The following is a 25,714-nucleotide window of genomic DNA, read 5'->3' on the forward strand; positions in this document are numbered from 1 at the left end:
TTCAAGACTAGATGTAAGGTATCTGGTAAGTGTTGTAAAGTAGTTATTGATAGTGGTAGTTTAGATAATCTTGTTTCAAAAGAGATGGTGAATAAGTTGAATTTGGAAAGATTGAAACACCCTAAGCCTTATCAAATAGCATGGATTCAAGATCAACATAAGTTATTAATAAGTGAGCAATGTTTGGTGAAATTAGAAATTGGGAATTATCATGATGAAGTCTTGTGTGATATTATGCCTATGGATATTTTTCATCTTTTGCTAGGTAGACCTTGGCAGTTTGATAGACATGCAATACATGATGGGAGGAAGAATGCATACACTATTGTGACTAATGGGATGAAGCAAATCTTGTTTCCCTTGGAGGAACCTTTGAAGAGTGAAGTCTGAACGAATGCTAGAATCTGTTTGGTGGATGAAAGGAAATTCTTGGATGGATTGAGACATGAGAATATGTGTTTTGCCTTAATTCCTAGGAGGACTGAGAATCTGGAGCATGAAGAGGAACAACCAAAAGAGATAAAATATTTGATGACAAAATATGAAAACATCATTTTAGATAATGTGCTTGATGGATTTCCACCCGTGAGAAGTATTAGTCATTGCATGGACCTGGTTCCCGGAGCTAGTTTTCCTAACAAAGCTTCACACCAGATGACACCAGAAGAGAATGAAGAACTAAATAGAAAAGTGTAGGAGTTGTTGAAGAAAGGTTTGATTATAGAAAGTTTGAGCCCTTGTTTAGTACTAGCAGTATTAACACCTAAGAAGAATGGAGAGTCGAGAATGTGTACTAATTCCAGAGCAATAAATAAGATCATAGTGAAATACCAGTTTCCTTTGCCTAGGATAGATGACATAATGGATTGTTTGAGCGGAAACAAGATCACAGTGAAATACCAGTTTCCTTTTCCTAGGATAGATCACATAATGGATTGTTTGAGCAGAGCCAAATAATTTACAAAGATAGATTTGAAGAGTGGATATCATCAAATCGAGATCAAAGAAGGAGATGAGTGGAAGACGACATTCAAGACAAATGAAGGACTATATGAATGGTTGGTGATGCCTTTTGGGTTATCTAATGCACCAAGTACTTTCATGAGGCTGATGAATGAGGTATTGAAGAAATTATTGGGTAAGTGTTATTATTTATTTGGATGACATTCTAGTTTTTAGTAAGACAAAAGAGGAGCATTTGTTACATTTTAGACAAGTTTTGCAGAGGTTGAGAGAAGAAAAGTTGTTGATAAATATTAAGAAGTGTACTTTCATGAAAGATGAGTTAGTCTATTTGGGATTTGTGATATCTGAGGGTGGTTTGAAGATGGACCCTAAGAATGTAAAATCAATTATTGAGTGACCTAAACTGGAAAGCATTGGAGAGGTAAGATCATTTCATGGATTGGCTAGTTTGTACTGGAAGTTCATCAGAAATTTGAATTTAGTTTGTAACCCTATGACTGATACCACAAGGGGAGATCGGAAGGAATTCAAGTGGACCACCAAAGCAAACAAAAGTTTTGAGATATTAAAATGAAAAGTGACTAAGCAACTTGTGTTAGCTTTATTGGATTTCAATAAAGTATTTCAAGTGGATTATGAATCAAGTGGAACAACAATATGAGTAGCCTTGAGTTAGGAAGGTAGAGTAATAGCTTATTTCAATAAGAATCTGAATGATGACCGAAGGAGATATTCAGTGAATGATCGGGATTTTTATGCCATAATTCAAGCCTTGAAGAAGTGGAGACACTACTTGTTTCATAAGGAGTTTGAGTTGTATATGGATCATCAAGCTTTGCAATATTTGAATAGTCAGAGTAAGTTGGATCAAAGACATATGAGAAAGTTGCGGATGAATTGAGTAGGAGAAGGAATTTGCTAACAAAGATGAGAGTGATAATATTAGGATTTGAGGAATTGAAGACCTTGTATGATGAGGACCCAAATTTTGCAGAACCTTGGAGAGCATGTAGAGAATTGGTCACATTAGATAGAAGCAAGTGGTTGGATTACTTCATTCAGGATGGAATGTTATTCAAAGGAGTTCAATTTTGCATACCTAAGAGTTATATGAGGGAGAATCTGGTAAAGTAGAAATATAGTGGAGGATTAACCAGACATTTTGGTATTGACAAAATAATAGCATTGGTGAGTGAGCATTACTTTTGGCCCCAAATTCATAAGGATGTTAGGAAATATGTGCAAATTTGTAGAGTTTGTTAAGTTGCAAAGGGTAGGAGTCAGAATGTGGGATTGTATAAACCTTTGACAGTGCAGGTAAGACCTTGGGAGGACATAAGCATGGTTCTCATACTTGGATTGCCTAAAACACCAAGAGGGAATGATTCTATATTTGTGGTAGTTGATAGATTTTTGAAGATGGCTTATTTCATACCTTGTAAGAAGACATTTGATGCATTACATGTAGCAAACCTATTTTTCAAGGAAGTAGTGAGATTGCATGGATTACCTAAGAGCATAGTTTCAGACAGAGACACTAAGTTTGCTGGCTATTTTTGGAGAACACTTTGGAAGAAGATGAAGACAAATTTGAAGTTTAGTTCTACTTTTCATCCATAGACTAATGGATAGATAAAAGTAGTTAACCGAATCTTGGGAAATTTGTTGAGATGTCTACTTGGAGATAAAATCTGAAGTTGGGATTTGATTATTGCACAAGCAGAGTTTTCCTAAAATAATTCAGTAAAGAGGAGTAGTGGAAGAATACCTTTTGAGATTGTTACCAGAGTACATCCTAGAGATATATCAAAATTAAGAGATATTAGTAGTGAAGACCAGAGAATTTCAGAAGCAGAAGAATTTGCAGATCACGTGAAGGACTTACATATTCAAGTGAAGCAACATTTGGAGGAAATGAATATAAAGTATAAGGAGAAGGCATATGAGTAGAGGAGACATAAGGAATTTGAAGTTGGCGATGAAGTGATGGTGTATCTAAGAAAAGAAAGATTCACAGTTGGAACTTATAACAAATTGCAGATGAGAAAGTTTGGACCTTGCAGGATTTGAGAAAGTTTAGTTCTGGGAATACATATGAAGTGGAATTACTGAATATTCTGAGTATTTCACCTATGTTTAACATTGCAGATCTTCATCAGTATCATGAACCAGAATACTATGAAGGAAGTATTGCAGACTTGGAGAAACACTTGCCCTAGAAGGAATCAGATAAGATTGAAGACATTTTGGACAGTAGGATTGGGCATAGTACCTAGAGTAGTCAATATAAGGAGTATCTTGTGAAGTGGAAGGACATACCAGTTGAAGATTCATCTTGGATTTCTCAAGAAGAGGTAGACCACCTTGTTTTTCCTCTGACCCTAGTAAAGTGAGAGCTCACTTTTTCAACCACCCTAGATGTCTAATGTAGGAGCATCCTCGGTTCATAGCAATCTTGCATCAACCAAAAATATTTCCTTTCTGTTTTCTTTTTGTTTGTAGTTTTATCATTTCTTTCTATGTGTCTTGGATTTGGCTTATCAGAACCTATGGATTTGCATTTTACTTGGAGACTTGATCATATTTCTTATTCCCAAACCATGGAGCATTTAGATCATTTTTCGGCAAGTTATCGCTATCAGTTTCTGAGACAGTTTCTTGTTACCAGTTGATAGTTTCCTGTTACTGGTTGCCTGAACCTATTTGCATTGGTGATCTACCAAATTCTTCCATAGTTTGCAAAGCCATGAGCATTTATTTCGATGTTCCTTGGCATGTGGCCAAACTTTTTTCGTCATCTACTCTTCATCCTTTGGATTTTCCCGAGTAGTTTCTTTGGTGGAGGCCAACCTTGTTGGTTTTGCACGTTAGGTCTTGTTCTTTAGGTTTTGATCCCTTTTTGGGTCGATTGGATCCCCTCGAATAGTTTAAATCATTGTAATAGAGCATTATAATGTAACCAAGAAGTTATACTGAGCATAGAAGATAGATCTTAAGATTTGAGGTCCCAGTTGTGACCTGTTCTATATTTTGAGCATGTTTTAGTAGGCCTTTGAGCCGATTTTTGTAACCTAGTTGTTACCGGTTGGTTGTAATTAGTTTTCATGTTATAATTCAATCTATTCTGCATTCCCTCCATCATTTCCTCATGTTTTCGTTGTGTTTACTCTTGCTGGCCGGTCTGGATTGATCTCTTTGAGGTCCCTCCTAATCAGTGACTACTTCAAAAAACCAATTCCTAGATGAGAGGAAGAGGCCACCATGAAAATTGAGGTAGAAGGTAGAAAACAGAGATGTAATAGAAGAAATGGAGAAGTTTTTCATGAAGTTTGAAGTGCTTGAATGGAGAATTTCACCTAGCAAGCATTGAAAGGTGTGAATTTATAATTTTATAAAGTTTTATAATTTAATTTTGTAGAATATTCCTGTACCTATTTGGAGATGTAACAAAAGAAATGGAGAATTTATTTAATGAATTTTGAAGTGCTTGAATGGATAATTTCACCCAACAAACATTTAAAGGTGCAAATTTGTGATTTTATGAAGTTTTACAATGTAATTTTACAGAATATTCCTTTACCTATTGCTATAATCACATTTCAATAAAATAGACTTTGTGTTGTGAAAAAAATTAGTGTGAGAAATGATTATATTTGTTTATGTATTGACGGTTTGATAAAACCTTCCATCCTTGACCTAAATTAGATGTAATCTGAGATCCTCCTCAAATATCCTCAATGAAAATATTTATTTTGATATAGTTATAATTATTGTGGAATCCAAGTTATCCTAACGTGTAAGTCCATTATGCAAAGCCTGAAAAACCTCCTAATTCATCTCAAAGATTTGGTTATCAACAATCCAATGGAAACTACATAAATATTGAAAATTATTCTTGTTTTTCTCTTTAAAACATTCTTCATGCCAACCCAACTCTCTAGAGTTCCTCTAAATTCATCATTTTTTATTTGTAACTAACTGTATCATCCTCAAGTTGCTTTACCTATTGACCTTTAATTTCTTTCCTAGCCACCTAAGTTAAACCCAACTTTGTACTTGTAAATTGTGGTAATGATAATAATTATTCTAAATCATATTCCTCTTGAAGTTTATCAAAATCTTCAATTACTTGCTCAATTTATTTTGGACCTGGATTCAATCTCTTGCTTCCTAATTTTTTTTTGTAGTGTCAAGCTATTTGCTTGCCTCCATAATTACTATTTGGGCCTTTTAAAATGAGCCATTAATTGATTTAATCTTGGAGTTGAGTTCATCAATCCTTCTTTCTATGCAAATATGACGATTGTATTTGTCTTTGATACATGGAATGATTTTAATTTTATCCTTCCAAGGTATTCTTCACTACTTGATTTTTTTAAAGAATGATTGCATCTAGCTTATGTGTGTTCTTTAAATTTATAGTTAATATTGAGAAAAGGTGTGTTTTACACCTTGCACAATGTTATAATGTCATTTTAATATTATTTATGGTACACCTAGGGAAACTAGAGATGCATGCATCACATAGATTAGATATTTTTGGGGCCACTTTATGTGGTGTATGCAACATTGGGATAAATATTTATTATAGGAATAAATTAGTACCAAAAAATAAATGAGGGTGGAAATTATTTTGTAATCTCATGGTATTAGTCACATGGTTTGTGGTACCACTTTGTGGTTTTGTGCAAGCTTGTTTCTATAAAATAAAGAACATGAGTACTTTTTTAAGGTTGGTGTGAATAAAAATTCACAAATCATATGTTTTGGACCTCTGACTTGTTTCCCTCTTCTTTTTGTGCCCAACTTTGGAATTTTGATATTTTGATTGTGCCTTGCTACTTGGTGTTGTGGTGGGATTTTGTGGTAGGCCCATGTCCCCTTTCAGATTAATCTTCACCACGTCTCCATGTGTATATTTTTTCTCCATAAACAAAAATGTCCCAAAGTTTCGATAGTGCATACTCCACATGGTTTTCCCACGATACTTCCAAAGGTTTCAGAGAACAAAGTGTCTCTTTTCCCCAACGTGTTTCCACGTGTTTGAGGTTGGTGACATAATTTTTGTTTTCTATGGCTTGCACCTAATAATTAGACTAGAGATCATGGGCAACATGGAATGATAAGAATAAGTTAATGGTGTTGACAATTTTGCAGGGGGATAAGAGCATTGAGATCTCCCTGTGTGCTTATCAAAAGATATGGATCAAGATCAAATTGAAAGTAAGGTGGTTATAGAAACCATCTTAATGATCATATACCACCTCAAACTAGTGATAGATGAAGGTTCCTTGATTTATTTTAGGGTTATGGTCTCAAAGGTATAAAGGGATGATTTTTTATTTGGATTAGAGACTTTTGCTTTCGAACGCATCACTGCTGCCATCAAACCAGATTCTTACCTTTAGTTCATCTTGACATTTCTCAAGGTTATTTTGGAGAGCCTCCATTTCTCCAAGAAGCTTCTGATATTCTTTATCTTTTACTTCTATCTCAGAGGCTAGGTCATTGCACAAACATTCCTTGGTGTCTCCTTCTTGGGACTTCAACTCTAAGATGAATTTCTCAAAGTCTTCAAGGCTTTTTTTCAGCCGGTTCTACTCTATAATGACAACATTCTTGAATAACTTGTATTCATTCCTTACTCTTCTGAGTTCTTCAAGTGCATTTACAAGGTCTCCTTCAAGATCAACTTCTGCTTCATCTTCACTATCATATACATCTTGCTAGCTAGATCTATCTACCTTATCTCCTTCTTCTTCATCTTCTTCATTATCACTACCAAACACACCATACCAATGGGATCTATCTACATTAACCCCTTTTGGTGTGTCAGTCTCATGAGCCATGAAGATATGAGTCTCCTCATCACCATTGCTAGTGCAACAATCTGATTTGCCTCTGTCATCTACACATGTGTCTGTTGCATTGTTCTTCTCACTCTCACAAATTGATTCAGTGGTGTAGGGTTCATTTCCATACAAATTCTTGAGTCTATACCATAGAATCTTTGCTAATCTGCATTTATCCACCTATGAAGAAACATCACTAGTTAGTCCACTAAAAATAGCCTTCATGGCTTCATCATTGCACAAGGATCTTATTTCTTCTTTAGGACTGGTGGAAGGACTGATATGTTAGGTCCCGGAGACAACTGAGAGGGGGGGGGTCAATCAGTTGTCTAATAAATTCAAACCAAAAACTAATTAACCAACTTAATGCTTAATAGCGGTAAACCAGTTAAGTATGCCGGTAGACAGTGTTAACAGTAAATTTATATATCGGTAAGGATTAATGCATGAAACATAAACATAAAGTCATCCACAACACATAACACCAATATTTGTACATGGAAACCCTGTAAGGGGAAAAACCATGGTGGGAAACCTTACCCACAATCAAATGATACTACTGCAGATAGTAAGTGTACATAAATGGGCTCTGCACATGCAGAAAGGCCAATGGCCTAGAGCTCACTGCTCAATCACAAAATGGGAGTCACATTGACTATAGTTGGATGGTTAAATCCAATAAGAATGTACTGCACAAAATAGCATCTTCAAATGTTGGATTTAGTACTGGTGTAATGTTGATATGCTTCTACAAAAACCTAACTTCACCTTCAAATGATGTCTTCGTGTATATCCCTTCTTGATCTCGCATATACCTTCACTCAATTCTTTTTCGCATTCCACACTTGATCTTACAAATAAGATCTTACATTTATAGCATACCCTAAGACCAATTTTAGTAGGTCGGCTCTACAAGATATTACAATAAAACATTTTCCATACAATATAATATCCGATGCAATAACGATTAAACATGTCGGCTTAATGCATTTACAACAATAATAAATCATCTCCATAGCATGCCATGCTGATCTGGAAAAGATAAACCTGCCGGTGTAACCCTAGATAACCTGGACCTATTTGCCGGTAAAAGCAAATATGCAAATATGAATATACCAATGATTAATTCTTCAAAACAAAGTGTCCACATGATGTCTTTGACATTACCAAGTGTCTCCCATATCATTCCAGGTACCAGTGAACAATATATCCTATCGGTGAACCATATACCAATAATTGTTGCATAGTTTACTTGCTTGCCGGTGAATGTTGCTGGATCTCCAAAGTAGGTGTTGACATCAATGACAAAACCATACCAAAATACCAACATGATATTCCTAGGGAGACCATTAACAACTTCCATCCAGACATCATAACCTAGGGCAGACAAATAGACTTCCATTCTATAACTCCACATGGTATATTTTGACCCATCAAATACAGGAGATGGAATTGATTCACGCTTAACCATTGTGTCATAGACAAGATCTACCCAAGTGAGAGAAATCTTTAGCAAATAGGGTACCTTGGCTCTAATACCAATTTTAGACACAATGCACCACTAAGAGGGGGGGTGAATCAATGGTTATCAAACTTTTCTCTTTAACTATGCTATGTGAGCATACCGGTTCTCAGATTCTAACACAATGTAGATACACTAGCTAGAAAAGAGATCACTACAAATCCAAACACACACAAAGGGACATCATATAAAACTAGTATATATGAGGAAAATCCAAGATGGGAAAAACCTCAGCGAGCAATGTTGCTAGAGTCTACTGCTCCAATCCAGGCTCACAATGAAATATATTAAAAAGTTTAGGGCACCAACCCAAGGAGCACCAACCCCTAATTGATTAATAGGATACAACCCAAAGGATCTACAACCCCTACACCGAGCTACAACTCAGTGATCCCAAAGATGGCATCAAATACAAAAGTAGTCATACTGTTACAACATATACTTCACTCTACCAGTGAGACACCTTCTCTGCTACATCGATTCACCTCTCTCTACTACTGCTTTTACTGGTTTACACTCTATAGGTTACCTTTCTTTGCATGTAATTTTCCATATTTCTCCTTCATTGTTCTATTCTTCAACACCCTCTACTATCTTCCTTCTGGTACAAGAACCTATTGGTTATCTTCTCTGATGCAATCTAGCTGCTATACTGGTTTCTCAAACCATACCGGTTAAACCCTCAGTTAAACCCTATCACCGATTTAACCTTCACTCACTTAATCATTGTTATCTTATGCTATTTTTACTCTAACTGATCTAACTCTCTAATGCAAAATCTATATTATGTCCCATTCAGCAACACTTAACGATATCTTTGGCTAGCATATTTATATCCTAGTATTCCCACCAAAAACCAATTCAAATCATAAGCGGTTAGGGTTTCCTCATCAACCTCGAGGAAAACCAAATCCAATCAGATCTTATCCGATATGATCGCTCAGACAACTATCTGCTCATCACTGCCATTTTTGTGCCTTCCAAAACACGCCTTCCTTTTTCAACAACCTGCAATCAATCTGTCTACTCACCTCTTGGTCAATCACCATTAATGACTTGATGGATTTCTTAACCAACTTTGATCTACATCCAGACAATCTGCATCGATTAGTGCATGCCATTGATATGGTCAAATTTGTCCTGCCTCGAGCCGTAACCCCTCTACAATCATCCCTTGAGTTTCATAGTCACCATTAATGCCAGACCAAATGCCAACTACCTCATCGTCACTCTACATGGACTTGTGCAAGTTCATCACTTCACCTCCATCACTATTGGTATCCACCTTGGGTAAGTCATATGTGTTGTTTTGGATAGGATCACCGACCATCATGCACTACCAGTGCACATCTACCAGTTTATCAAACCCGTAGATATAAAAACCTTGCCAATATATCATACTTTACTGACTGACCTTCATGCCATCACCTTTTCTATACCACCTTTGAATACCTTTGTTCATTTTCTAGAAACATCATGCACATATTCTCCCATTTGACAACATATCCTTTCCTTCATGTCGATGAAACATTTATGTCTGCACTTCACTTCTCTATCGGTGAAACACTTCTATGAATATGTGCACTTGCCAACAACATAGCTACTTTGACAACTCTCCTTAACCTTCAGGTTGTTGCACTCCTCTTTATCAGTTGAGAACCTTATCTTCCTTGTCTCTTCTTTGATATTTCACCTATTGACATAACATGTCAACTCTTACCAATGCAGATTCTAGTAGATGTGTTTGTCGGTGGACAACATACTTACCTTCTTGTTGGTGAGACACATTGATGACACCAAGTCATCAACCTCCAACTGTTATACACTAACCTTCATATGCATCCCGATTTCACCATGTATGTTCTTGCAGACTCACTAGCGTCCTTCTTCATCTAACTGGTTCTCCTCTCAACTAGTTTGCCAAGATGACAAACACACCATCTCAACACCTCATTCTTCTTTCACTATCTTGGTAGCACACCTTGTTTTTACTTGCTTATCCAGTGTGCATTTTTGATCTCATGCTCTAGAGGCTTCCTCATCTTCCACTTGTTCATCTAGTCTCTGCATTCAATCACTTGCCTATCTCAAGGAATCATTCTGTCAGTACAAGTGTGACATCATAGAGGGGAGGATACATATTCAACTTGATATATTTCCCAGTATCTTTCTATATGTTAGCTTTCTCATAGAAGCATCATACTCTGTCAACCTATCACATAACCTGTGATAGATTCTTCATCTGGTGGGAGTCCTGCTAGTTAACCTTACACTAGCAATTCGGTGGCCTGCCCATACTTCACCTCTGGTGTTGATGTGATTCAAAAATAATTCTACCTCGTCATCTCAATAAATAGCCCATCATATAGTCTCTTCATTCCGTTTGTATGCAACACCATATCAACAACCCTTTTACTGAGTCGTCACTTTACTGCACCTATAGCATACCGGTACATATTGATTCTTCCTTCCGCATGAAGATGGTCACTTGGTTGCCACCAATGATAACACATCATTTCTTCTCCCATACCAGTCCATCTTATATCCTAGTTGACATCACACTCTAATGCCAACAACCTCGTATTTACTTAGTTGACATCAATGTCAGAGATATCGGTAATGTGCTATACCGGTTGACATTAATGACAACACAATGCCAACACTATTAGTAGGGGATAAGTTGTTGCATAATTCTATGATGAACTTGGGAGCTAGTACCACTATTATGCCCAAACAAATTGCTGAGTCCCTCCAAATTAAATATGAGTTACAGGAAAGGGGAATAATGCAGCTAGATAGTAATAGGGTACAAGCCTTGAGGATTGTCTTAGACCTGCCCCTGACCCTATATTATTTCCCCAACATCATTGTTCCCCAAGAGGTAGTTATAATTGACATTTCCCCATCTTTGGCCTTTTCCTATCTTGAAATTTCACAACCAAGATTAGTGGATACATGTCCCAGGACTGGTCTCATCTGATTTTTAGAACTAAATATGGTTCAAAATTGAAAGGGTTGTCATAAACCCTACCTTTTGAACATATAGCAGAGGATGCTATAATTAGTTTTGATCCCACTCATACTGCTATTACCAAAGAGGAGATGTATTGTGTCAAAATGTTAGAAGGGATTACCAGTGAAAGGGATGAAAAGGAGGAGGTACTTTTGAGATAATTCATTGAGAATGATCCTTTTTGTAACTACCACACCATAGGCTTGAGAAAATATGCCATCTTTGATGAAGATTATCCTATTCCCAAGGTCATTCAGGATAAGGAAAGAACTATCCCAGAGGGTGAATTTTCCCCAAGTTAGAAGTATGGACCATGTTATTTGATGGTATGAGATTCAAGATCTAATTAGGAGTGGGGATATGCATAGTATCTCCAGAGGGCAAGAAGACATTGAAATCCTTCTACTTCTACTTTCCTTGTACTAATAATGAAGTTGAATATGGAGGTTTTCTCGGAGGCCTTAGTGTCATCGATAGAATAACAATCAAATAGTTAAAAATCTTTGAAGATTCTGAACTAGTGGTTAAATAGGTGCATAATACTTTTGCAACAAAGAATGTGCAAATGAAATCGTGTCAGCACTAGGTTTGGGATCTAATTGAGAGATTTGAGGTGTTCAATACTCAAGATATTTCTTGCAAATAAAATGTGATGGCCAATTGGTTAGCCTTGATTGGAATGCAATTTAGCTCAATGATGGATTTGCCAAAAAATGAGCATTATGTGCAAGTAATAGTAAGGATGAAAATTCTAGATAATGAGTAGAATTGGTAAGTTTTTGAAAGGGATGCCCAGGTGGCCTTATTTCTATAGAAATTCAAAGAATTTGAAAGTATACTAGAACCAAAAATTGAGGAATCTTATGGAGATCAAGTGATTTAGCTAAAAGGAAATAAGCTACCTAAAGGCTTGATCACCCTTGAAAATTTGTTCAATTGTGACGATGTAAGAAATGACAATAGGAAATTCGTTGCGAATGAAGGTGACTATGCTGACTTAGAGGTTTGAAGGAACAAAAAACTCAAAGTTGGGAAAGGTGTTTCACAAAAGGATAAGCCTATTTGAAAGATATGATGGAGTTATATCTTGGAGCTATGATGACCTGAAAGGATATGATCCATACACCATTCAACATACAATTGAATTTATGGATGAAGCCAAGGCTATCCAATAGAAGAAGAGGCTGGAAAATCCTAAGATTAAGTCTATCATGGCTCAATATCTCAAGAAGCTAGTGGACTCTTAGATTGTTTATCCAATCAAGCATAACACTTGGGTGTCAAATCTGGTACCTATTCAAAAAAATAATGGTGATATTTAGTTGTGTGTGGATTTTTGAGATTTGAATAGAGCATCCCTCAAAGACCATTACCCACTCACTTCAATGGAATGTATCCTATAGAAAGTTGTCAGCTCCAAAATGTTTTCCCTACTAGATGTATTTTCGAAGTACAATTAGATCTGGGTGAAAGGAGAAGACTAGCATAAGGAAATATTCACTACTAGGTGAGGTACGTATGCATATGCCAAAATTCCATTTGGGCTATCAAACACTAGGGTCACCTTCCAACATGCAATGGATATAGCCTTTGGGGAACTTTTAAAATAAGACTATTCTTATCTACCTAGATGATCTCACCATATTTTCCAAAAGGAAAGAAGAGCATTTCAATCACTTGGAAAAATTTTTCTAGAAGTGCCAAGAATTTGAGATATCCCTCAATCCTAATAAATATGTGTTCGGAGTCCCTCAGGGAAAGATTCTCGAACATGTGTTTTCTAAGGAAGGCATCTTAATTGATCCCAACTAGGTCAAAGTAATCAAGGAATTACCCCTTCCAGTGAATAGAAAGGGAGTCCAATCCTTCATGGGGAAGATCAATTTCATAAGCAAATTAATATTTGACTTTGTTGGTTTAGTGCAACTGATAACCCTTATGCTATTAAAGGACTAGAGTTTCAAATGGACTCTAGATGGAAAATCAACTTTCAAAAGAATAAAATAAGTCGCAACATCTTCCCTAGTGCTCGTAAATCCTATTTTCTCAAAGGAATTTATCATGTATGTGTCTAGGCAGGAGCATAACTTGGCAACAATTTTGACTCAAAAAGATGAGAGTGCATCAGGAGAGCACTGCATAGCTTTCTATTCAAGGACATTGCAAGGGTACGAGGCTAAATATAACTTCATAGAAAGGAAATCTTTCATGATAGTTAAAAGGCTTAAGAAGTTCCAACATCTGATTGCGACCAATAGGGTGTTGGTATACTCCACTTACTCAAGTGTACTTGAGTACATCATGCAGGGTGAGATCACAAAAAAAAAGAGAAAATTAGATTTTACCAAAATCCTAGAATATGACATTGAAATTCACCCAACCAAGGTCATCCATGGCCAAGGACTTTGCGAGTATCTAGCTACTGAGAGTGGACCCAAAGAATCAAATGGTGAATATGTAGAACCAATGTTGGTGAATCAGATGCCGTATTCAAATGATTGGCTTAGTGATTGCGTTGATTTCATGAAATATGGAAAATATCCCTATAGCTCCTTTTTTCTAAAAGAAGATATTTAAGACTCCAAGGGACTAGATATGTCCTAATTAAGGGGGTCTTGTTTAGAAGAACCCTCAATAGAGTCCTTCTCTGATGTGTCAATTTAGCCCAACCAAGGAAGATATTGACATAAATGCATGATGGTACTTAGGAGGACATTTCTTTTCCAAAACAACAACCCTGAAGATCACTAGAGCCAGTTATTTCTGGCCAACTATATTTGCAGATTGTCAATCATAGATCACATGCAACTCCAAGCAACAAATGATCAACAATCAAAATAGATAAATGGAAATCAATCTAATATGAGAGAAAAATAGAGACAAAAGAGAATTTGGGGAAAACTCTCACTGAGCTATCACTGAACTAGTGAAGGTGAAAGTATAGTGCTTATTATATAGAAAAATAAGAGCATATACATCCAAGGGGTGCATTAACTCTTATTACCCATAAAAAGTGGGAGGTTTTACCTTCTTGGTAAATGCCAAGGCATGTGGCATAACCTCCTTACATGAAGATGAGAAAGGAGTTGAAAAAGTTGGCACATAAGGCCAAAAGAAAGTCAAAAACCCAACTACCCATAACCCACTTAGGAAATGATAAAATAGTGGCTATGAGAAGTGGCACAACAAGCCAAAAGGTAGTATGTAACTCAACTACCCTTGTAAGGTGGAGAGTTACACATGTAGTTGAAGTATTTCACAACGTGTGCTCATAGTAACCACTCCTAATAACCTAAGAAATCTTAATAAAATATGTGTAGGAAAAATAAATACCCCTTGACATAAGGAAAATGAAAATCCTACACTAACACCCCCCCTTAAGTGTAGCTTACTGTAGCGTCCTAAAATTGCGACACTTGCAATTTTGACTGCATTTCGGTCTTCACGATGGCGACGCAACACGCAACCTGAATGGAGACCCCGAAACCTGATTATGACACTGAAAAACTGCATTTTCTTGCACCCTGGCCTGAACCTCATTTGCACCCTACTGTCCCGGGAGGTGGGACCAGAGCGCCCAGTGCTCTGGTCCTTCAGGACCAGGGCGTCCAGCGCCCTGGTCCCTGGGTCCTATTTTGGGCCCAGTCTCCTAAGGGGTCTCGGGTTTTTTTGTTTGCAAATTGGAAATTACATTCCCTGGTCGGCCTAAGGTCGGGAAAATCAGTCTATTAGCCCTAAACGACAAGTATATAAACTACATTTTTCTCTCTCATTTGGCATGAAGAGGATATGTGTACAAAGCGTGGAAACTATACTCAAGCATTCAAGCATTCAAGCATTCCTTCAAGCAATTGATCATTTCAAGTCTCCATTCAAGGCTAAGTGTTGCATTCAAGACAAGGATTCAACCATTGAAGAGGAGATCACATACTACATGCTACATACAAACATACAACAAACAACAACATCTAAACCTTTGCACATAAGGATACAAACATCCTTAGAACAAGGTATTAGTACTTGTTTTACAGTCATTTACATTTACAGCTCTTGCTCATTTCTTCTTAAATTCCAAAACCGGGGTTTGACCTAAAGGCAAACCCCTAATCCCTAACCCCCCAATCATCTTCACTTTTTTGTGTGTAGGTTGCAGGTATGCGGCTGAAATTGAAGATCTGGAATCCTTGTGCAGAGACGAACATATCCCCCTTCGTTTCACGGATTTTTCGGAGGACCGTGGCGCTGGGTGCCATCGTCCCGACAACTTTTGCTCAAATTTGCAGGACAACGCCGTATCGACATTTTACTACTAATTCCAGGTCCGCAGCTTCATACTGTATTCCTATCTCAGTTTGTAAAGCGAATCTTTGTCACTTTCTATGCATTCCTAGCTTAATTCTTCTATCAACATTCTTTACAAAAGAGGGTAGCCTTGCTTTCTTAACCCTTGAAACTCATTTAGCATCAAATCTTGCATTGCGTGGGATTGGATCTTGTGGGTTTCAACCCCTCTTTTGAATGTAAAGTCTCTCCCCTAAGTGAAAACCATCAACCCTAGTGAATCTCCCTTCTCTCTCCTCGGAGTTGGAAGAGGGGAGAGCAACTAGGGTTCGATCGCAATTTTCCGCTTTACACTTACATGGGTGAAAAGATGGGTCCTAGAAAATGAGGCCATGTTAGGTACCCATGTACATAGAGAACTCCCCAAAATAAGAAGCCCCTCCTATAAGAGGAATATCCCTCCCAAATAGAGAGAGAAAGAATAAGGACTAAGAAGCCCCTCCTAAAGTAGACAATTGTCGCATCCCAAGAAAAGCTTGTAAATGAAGGAACTTTCTTTTAGTTAAAGTTTTAGTGAATATGTCCACAATTTGCTCCAATGTAGAACAATACTTAAGATCAATAATGCCTTTCTGAATCAAATCCCTTATGTAGTGCATATGCATCTCAATGTGTTTCATCCTCTAGTGATGAATTGATTTATTGAGATCTGTATAGCACTCTAATTATCACAAAAGATGATGGTAGCATTCTGATTTGAATACCAAACTTAGTGAGAATATTTTAAAGCAAAATAGCCTCAATGGTGGGATTAACTCCCCCTTGATACTCAACCTCTTTCAATGAAAGAGCAATTACAAACCACTTCTTGCTTGACCAACAAACTGGACCGAAACCAAGTGAGAAGAAATACCATGAAGTAGACTTGTGATCTTGAGAATCACCTGCCAAACTTGAATCTGTATATCCCACCAAGTCAATATCCATGCCTGCTACATACTAAATTCCATAATTGTGAGTAATCTAAATGTAGTGGAGGATCCGCCTAGTTATTTTCCAATGCAACTCATGTGGCTCCTGCATGAATCTAGAGACCATGCCCACAACATATGAAATGTCAGGTCTTGTATGATTCAAATAGATGAGACTCCCAATAAGTTGTTGGTATAAAGTTCCATCAACAAAGGGTGAAGAGAAATTAGCCTCAAGTTTGACCCCTGACAAAAAAGGAGTAGGTGCAGGCTTATAGTTAGCCATGCAAAATGTGGAAAACATATCAAGTGCATACTTGGGTTGTCCAAGGAAGATACATAAAGATGATTGAGTGATCTCAATCCCTAAGAATTAAGGCAATGGGCCCAAGTTTGACATCATAAATCTATCATGTAGAGCAGTTTTAATTGCCTTGATGTTGGATTAGTGACTCCCTGTGATCAGCAAGTCATCAATATAGAGAATCGGAAATGTGAGAGTATCATCCTGCTACAAAATGTATACATTTGGATCAGAATAGTATCAAGTGAAACCAATTTTCAAAAGGAATGAGTCCATCTTAGCATACCAAGGTCGAGGACCCTATTTAAGGCCATAGAGAGACTTTTGAAGTCAACACACATGTGAAGGATCCTAAACAAATCCCTGTGGCTGCTCCACGTAGATTTCCTCTTGAATATCACCATGAAGAAATGCACTCTACACATCCATCTAATGAACTTCCCAATGATGAACTACAACTATAGCAAGGACAAGTCGAATGAAATTCATTTTAGCAACCACAAAAAAAGTCTCAGAGTAACCAATCCTTGGAACTTGGTAAAATCCTTTTGCTACAAAGCGAGCTTTATACTTATTAATCAAACCATTTGCTACAATTTTTTTTTGATAGATTTTATTGCATCAAAAAAATTTCCTTCCCTTAAGAAGAGGAACTAAATCCCATGTGTGATTCCTTTCCAAGGAATTAAACTCTTCTTACATTGCAACATCCCACTCGAGAACACCTGAAGCTTCTCAAAAAGGCTATGGATCAAAAGCTGAAGCAATGAAGAGATGTTGAGCCTACTGAAATTGTGACCTTGTTCTTCTAGTAACTGTTGGATCACCAAGCCAATCTCCTACTATCTCAAATGTTTGTTGAGCCCAAAGAGGCACTAAGGCTGGAGAATCTGGGGGATAATCATCAACCTATGAATGATGAATATTAGAGGAATGTGAATCCTCATCATCATTGTCACATCTGTGGAGGAAGAAGAATCATCAAGATTAGGAGGATTAAGATCCTCTCAATAACTGTCATCATGATAAAATGTCTCCAATGTGACATTGGATGGAGAAGTGGTATGAGAAGAAATTTCCTCAAAATGAAGACTCCTCTCAATGAACAACTCATGAGTAGTGGGATGGAGAAGCCTATACCCTTTGAAATCATCTGGATATCCAACAAATATGTAAGGCTTTCTTTGTAGATCTATAGCCTTGCATTTCTTCGCTAGAATGTGGGCCCATGCAAGAGAACCAAACACTTTGAAGTGCTTAATTGTAGGTTTTTGACCAGTCCAAGTTTGAAAAAGGAGTTAACCCCTTCATAAGTTTGTGAGAAACTTAGTTCTAGATGTAACATGCATAGTTGATGGCCTCTACCCAATACCGAGGTATCAAAGACTTGGACTGAATCATACAATTGGCCATTGCCTTCAAAGACCTTTTTTTGCATTCTACGACACCATTATATTGAGAACTATATGGAACTATGTGTTGCATGTTGATACCTTCTAAAGCACAAAATTATTCAAACTAATTATTAACATATTCATCCTCATTACTTATATGCATAATCTTGATGAAAGTCCTAGATTGTTTCTTTGCAAAATCTTTGAAATCTAGAAAATTCTCAAAGGCTCTAGACTTTTATTTTTGAAAGTAAACCCATGTATATCTAGAAAAGTAATCAATAAATGCTAAGACATATCTAGCCTTGCTGAAAGATGGTTGTGGAAATGGTCCCACCAAGTCACTTGTACCAGCTCCAATAGATGTGTAGCTCTCCATGATTTTCCTTTATCATACTTCTTCTTAGGGTGCTTACCAAGAATACATACTTGGCAAACTCCATCAGCAAATCAAATAGAAGGAAACCTTGAAACCATATCTTGTTGACTGAGTTGCTGCAAGTAATGGTAGTTCAAGTGTCCAAAGCGTTGATACCACAAACAACTCACCTCATCTACATGAGTGAGTAAAATTGTCAAAGGAGAATCAGGAACAAAGTGATAAAACCGATACAATCTAGAATGATGATATACTTTTCCCACAACAACAATAGACCCATTATGCATTTCATTAGTTACCACTGTATCTAGTGTGAACTAAACTCTCTTGCTAGAACCAGTGTGAGTGACCTGATAAATAGATAGGAGATTAGTTGATAAAGATGGAACACAAAGGACATCCTCAAATGTTCCTTCACCCACATCAACAAACCCTCTCCCATGCACTTCAACAAGAGTGTCATCACCCATTAGTATGGTGGGCATATAACATGGCTCTAAAGAGGTGAAATCATATTTTGAAGAAGCCATGTGGTGTGAAGCACCCAAGTCATTTATCTAACAATTTGGTTGTGAAGCAAAAACAACTAGGGCCTTATCCTTTCCTTTCCTCTTACTCTTATTTGTGTCCTTCGAAGATCCTTCTGATGAACTCCACTTTATTGAATCATGTACCCTGATATTATTCTTTTCAAGAAGATGTGAAAGGCGATCAATTTGTTTCTATAAACTCTTATGTTCATCATGACCAAGCCTCTTACAATAAGAACACTTGACCTTATCTTTCTTACGTTGTTCACCTATTGATGAAGAGGTCTGATTATCTAATTTTGAAGTAGCAGATTTTTGAGCTTTCTTCTTCTCTCCTTGGTTTTTTTTTCCTTGTCTTGCTTAGTAGACCCTTTATGTTCTTTTGTGCCTTGAATTATAGCTAATGCATGTGACTTAGAGGGTTTTAGTGTACCCATTTGAACCAATTTGTCTTTCTCCCTAGTGAGTTCTATAGCAAAATCATCTAGAGAAGGCATTTTGAATGTGGTACCTAGGGCACATTTTGTAGCATAGAATTTAGAAACAAATACTAAATAGTTAGGCCCAATCTTATAAATAATACTTAAGATTAGTTACTTATCATCTTTCTTAGTTCCACACTATTCTAACTGCAATCTTACAGACTTAAGTTTTGTGAAGAAGTCTTGTATAGTGTCAAAATTGGTTGGATTCAACCCTATGAGTTCGTTCTCCAACTGATGACCTCTTAGCTCATCCTTCTTACCAAAGAGATTTTCCAAAGTGGTCCACACTCCATTTGGTGAAGTGGCAGATTCAATATGAAAAATAAGGTAAGGAGAGGCTAACATACACAGAGTACCAAAAGCTTCAACATATTTATCAAATCATTTAAGTTTTTCTGTAGCATTTTAAGGTTCAGTTTCAAGTCCCATAGTAACACGATGATATCCATGTCTTTTTTGATATATTATCATCTTAGATTTTCATTCAAAATAATTGTATGGTGTTAAAAGAGGAACTATAGATGCATCCATGATACCATAAAAGAAGATTGCAATGAATCAGAAAAAGTGCAAGAAGAAGACACACGAGACACCCCTCCTTTCCACTAGCCTTAAAAATCACCCCCACCCCAAATATTATAATATCGACACTTTATAATTAGTGAATTTACAAGAGCTTTTATCATATTACAATGCTTTCTAAGGTTCCATGGCAAAAAAAAAGAATGTTTTGATACAAATAAATTTTATGCAAAATTTGAAAATATTAGCCATATTGCTGCTCAATGCTTCTCAATACCTTTCCAACAACTATTAATTTTTGAAAAAAAGAGTTGTGAGGTGAGAGACTTGTAGAAGGAAAAAAATGCAGCTGATTCAACCTAAAATATCTCATGAGAAAAGAATTTTTTTTTCAATGAGATCCACATGAATGGAGAGTGCTCATTTCTAGTTTTCCATCAAGTACTCATTTGCAAAAAACTGACACTCAAGGCAAAAGTTATGCAACTTTTAAGAGAGGTTATTGAATCTGCCAGCAAGAAAAATGGTCCGCGCCCTGTTCAAACTTGATTTCTACAAAAAATATTAATTTTCTAGGAACAACACCAAAACCCTGGAATTATTTTGATGCTAGGAAGAAAACCCAGAAATATTTTTTTGTAAATGACTAGAAGTTGGAATTATAAAGCCTAAATGAAAACAACTCCAATAAAAAGATTTCACTTTGTTTTTTTTATTGTGTCCTCCAAACTCTAATTTTGGTAAAATGAAAGTCACTTTTGACTTTCTCAAGCCTTCTGGACACTCTAGAAATTCTAAAGAAACTTCCAATATTACCAAAATGTTGCAATCACCTAGATCTCAAAGGAAAAAATATAATAAACCAAATTAATCTAGAAAAACCATTTTGATTCTCTAGGTCACACAAGAATGCAAGAGAAGAGCATACTTGGTTTTTAAGGAAAATATTAGCTATCTAATAGTCTCAAATCTGTCAAAAAAACAAAAAAAAAATGAGCTATACCAAACAACATGACTTTGATACCATGTTAGATTCTACGAAATGCAAGAAGTGAGCCATGATCTAATGCCAGCCACAGATCACATGAAACTCCAAGAAATAGATGATCAAAGATCAAAATAGATGAATGAAGATCAATCTAATATGAGAGAAAAATAGAAACAAAAGAGAATTTGGATAAGACTCTCATTGAGCTGTCACCAAACTAATGAAGGTGAGAGTATAGTGCTTATTATATAGAAAAATAATAACATATACATCTAAGGGGTTCATTAACTCCTATTCCCCATAAAAAGTGGGAGGTTTTACCTTCTCGGTAAAAGAAAAAACATGTGGCATAACCTTCTTACATAAAGACAAAAAAGGAGCTGAGAAAGTTGGCACATAAGGCGAAAAGAGGGTGAGAAACCCAACTACCCCATAACCCACTTAGGAATTGACAAAATAGTGATTATGAGAGGTCGCACAACACGCTAAAAGAGAACATGTAACTCAAATACCCATGTGAGGTGGATACTTACACATGTAGATGAAGTATTTCACCATGTGTCCTCATATTAACCACTGCTAATAACCTAAGCAAGCTTAATAAAATATGTGTAGGAAAAATAAATAACCCCTAACATAAGGAAAATAAAAAACCTACACTAACACAAGTTTCTCCAAAAGAAGTGGTTAAGAAGATCATCCTTCACATGCAATATTATCTTCTATTCTCTTGGATTGTGAAGAATAAGGATTGCAACAAGTTGTAGAGGAGGAATTTAAAAAATTGTCGAAGGTGAATTTGTGAAGGGTGACTAAAAGCAAGAAGAAGACCAACAATACCATGGAAGCAAGAAAGAAAGGGACAGGTGTAAAAACAACAACTCTACCTATTCCAAGATCAATTTTTTTTGAAGATTCATCATATGCCTTGGCTCCTAGCCTTCTAGGGCCCATCTTTGAAGAAACCCGAGCTATAGAACCTGTCCAATTTCTTACTAATGGAAATCCAGCTTTGGTGACCGACTATGTAGACAACATTAAGGATATGAAGCTTGGTTCTAACACCAATTTTGTTGGGAGGGCACATTATGAACACAAATAAGTAAGGAGGTCGAGAATATCCTAAACTCAACAATCAACATGATATGATATTCTGGGCTCCCTCAATTCATGGTTCCTATGGTGCACCCTTGTCCAAAATTTATAAGTCTCTATGCCTCCCATTTCAATATACATAATAAAACCATTTAGGACACTCACCTCCAAATAATTATTTTGCCAAAGTTGATTTGAGAAATGTTGTGTATTCCTATTGGGATAGGCCAATACCGTCAATATAAATTTAGATACCATTTCAAAAGCCAGCAAGTGAAGTTGTGTTTCTTTCAATAGGAATTTCAGTATGTAGGTGGCACATACATAGTTCTCGACTTTCCTATCTCTCAGAGATTTTTTTTGTAAGATTTGCTAGATGTTTTTTCAATGATGGCTTTTATCTTTGGGGCATACAACAATAAAGAGGTTGATTAATTCTAGGTCGCTTTTGGTACCAGCTCTGCTAGGAGGGCCTCTTCAACATTGATTTTAAGGAGGTCATTGCTGAAAATATGTCTAAGTAGTTGGGAAATTTCCCCACCTGATCAGTTTTCAGATATTCCTCCTTTCTAATGCATATGCTCTTGTACAAAAATGCTAATTTATTCTAAGGCCAACACATCCTAGAAATGAAAGTTCTAGATGTCATTGGTGATAAAAACCCTATCACCATTTGGAACCATGTCATATCCTTTGCCAATGACTATTATACCTTCTTGGATTGCATCTTAGCCCCGACCCTTCAGAATTTACATCAAGACCTCTCTAGACTCACCCAAATCTAGATGAAGTGGTTGCAATTAATTTTAGTGATTTCCTATGTTAAATCCCCTCTATCTAGGTGTGTGGGTTCAAAGATGAGCCTTTTTGATTTCCTAGATTTATCATTGATAGAAATTTAGCCTTAGAAGTGTATAAGAAGATCACTATTAACGATACTAATATTAGGGCAGGAAGGAATAAATCTATACTCTATAAACCTTAAGTAGGTTTTGGAAGGATTTTAATTCAAAAGAGAAAGGTTGAGGCCTTATTGCTTGCAAAATTGGTTCACATGGGCCTCCACCTTGTAGTTGACTCTTAGCACTATGATCCAAATGACTATTTAGCTAATAGAGCCCTCCAAGTCCACCATTAACAAAGGCCTTATTGCGACCAGAAATGTAACTTTGTAGTGCCTGCAAGGGATATTTATGTTTATCTCTCATATATACATGAATTGGAGAGACCCAAGTTGCATAACTTCTACACTGTGTTGTATAGTGCAAACCCTACAAGGAAATGCCTCTGTTAATAAAAAACATTCTGACCTAGTGAGATTGGGATGAGTGAAATATTGTTGATTTTTGGATCTATCAACAAGAAATTAAAGACTTAACCTCTTAGGTGGATGATATTGGTGGATGATTTTAATGATATAACATGGGATAAGGAACATTCTTCTCTCAAATAGATCAAGAAATATTGAGGATAGTGAGGATGAAGGAGTTCCAATTATTAGAATGATTCAAAGAAATAGAAGGCCAAAGGTAGAAATTGGAATCTGATCCCCACCACCTTAGTATAATATAAGATCAAGAGAGCCCCAAATTGTTATTAAGAACCCAAAGCTGCAATCATACAAGTGGTCAGAATATGAGGTCCCTCAAAAAGGGAAGGATATTAAGCAGTCAAGAAAGAGGAAAAGTTTAGAACACTAGATAGAACCTTAGGAGGAGGAAGCCGTTGAAGTTATTTCCCTAACCCAGGCTATCGAGTAGGTATGTTTTTCTTCCCCTCTTCTTTCTTCATCTCATTCTTTATTAAGATCTCTTGGTCAGGAAACTAGTTTAGTACTAGGGCTTATTATTTCCCAGAAGGAGCTTTCTGAACCACCATTGTCCTTTTCTACACCCCAAGGGTTAGTAGTACCTACATCATCACATCATTGGAAACCACAATTGTTTCCCCTACTTCGCAACCACCTTTTCAGACTGCAATTTCTCAACCCCAAATAGTTATAACAATGGCTATACCAACTCAATCAACTGCTTCTACTCCTATGTTTCCCTTAGGTTTTTCAATCTTTACACAAATTTCTTCAACCTCCCCAATTTCAACCATGGCTCCATAGAGCATTCACCCATTCTCCCTTAGAGAGTTAATTTTTCTCAAATCTTTGAAAATGTAAATGATAGTTCCTACCATCCATATATATTTTGGTCTTCCCCAGGGTGTGCCCTTCGTAGGGAAATTTATCAACTCTTTAACAAAGTTAGAACAATAATTTAGTGTGTTGAGGAGTACAAAGCTAGAAAGACCCAAAGAAGGAGAGAGAAGGATGCTTCTAGTTTATCCATAGCTCAAATGAACATAGTGTTCAATGAACAACAAAACATCATCACCAAGGTACACAACTTCCCTAGAGTTATTAAGCTGGAGGGGGAGATATTGTTTGATGATTATAATGTCCATGCTATAGGTGTGGATCTTAGATCGACTTGATCCCAAGATAAGGTGGAATTGATGGAGGAGACTTAGAAGGTGGCCACAACTGATTTATTAGGACTAAGTCAGAAACACTCCAAATTGGAGAATACGCTACAAGATACAGAAGCTACTCTATATAGGAGGGATGTATAGCTCAAACTAAATATTTTAGAGGTAAATGAGATAAAGAAGGAACTAGAGGCCCAACTTGTAGCTTCTCTTCAAGATGAGACCACAAAAAAGGTCTGTCTCAATGTTGAAATGAGAGAAATAGAGAGATTGTTTCAACAACTATAAGAAAAAGAGAAATAATTGCTGAGAAAGGCCCAAAAATAATGGAGTATTATTTCTAAAGAAGTGGATGAGTTGTAGAAAAAATTATCAGAGGCAGGCCAAGGTTCAAGTTGAGAAATACTGGCAAGAAAGGGAAGAACAACTCTAGAAAGAGTTGCAAGAGGCCCAATCAGCCCTAGAGGCTGAGAAACAAAATGGAAGTATATTTAGGTATTCACTCCAAGCCAAGGAATATGAGTTATCTGAATCTCAACAAGAACACAACACTTCAGTGCTGCAAATTGCATCGTCTAGTTAGTAGGACAATTTCATCCCTATGTTTTAGCAGTTATATACAACATATTGGGAGAAGATCAAGGGTGCCCCTGTATCTCTACAATCAACCTTTTAGTTCATTGTAGATGCCCATGAGTTAGAGAGAAAGGTGCAAGCAGTGGTCTTGGAAATGTTGGAAAACATTGCTCCTATAGTAACTTAGTCTCAGGCTATTATCGAAAAATCATGCACAATGGATAATGAGACCTTGGTCACTATAGGAATTACTAATAGAATATTAATCCCCAAGAGGGCTAATGATTTTATTCAATGTAATGTATCTTCTCTCAAGTGTAAGGATACCTTGATGGCCTAGGTTAAGTGGAAAATCAAT

The sequence above is a fragment of the Cryptomeria japonica genome, chromosome 11, assembly GCF_030272615.1.
Source record: "Cryptomeria japonica chromosome 11, Sugi_1.0, whole genome shotgun sequence".
Taxonomy (NCBI): Eukaryota; Viridiplantae; Streptophyta; class Pinopsida; order Cupressales; family Cupressaceae; genus Cryptomeria; species Cryptomeria japonica.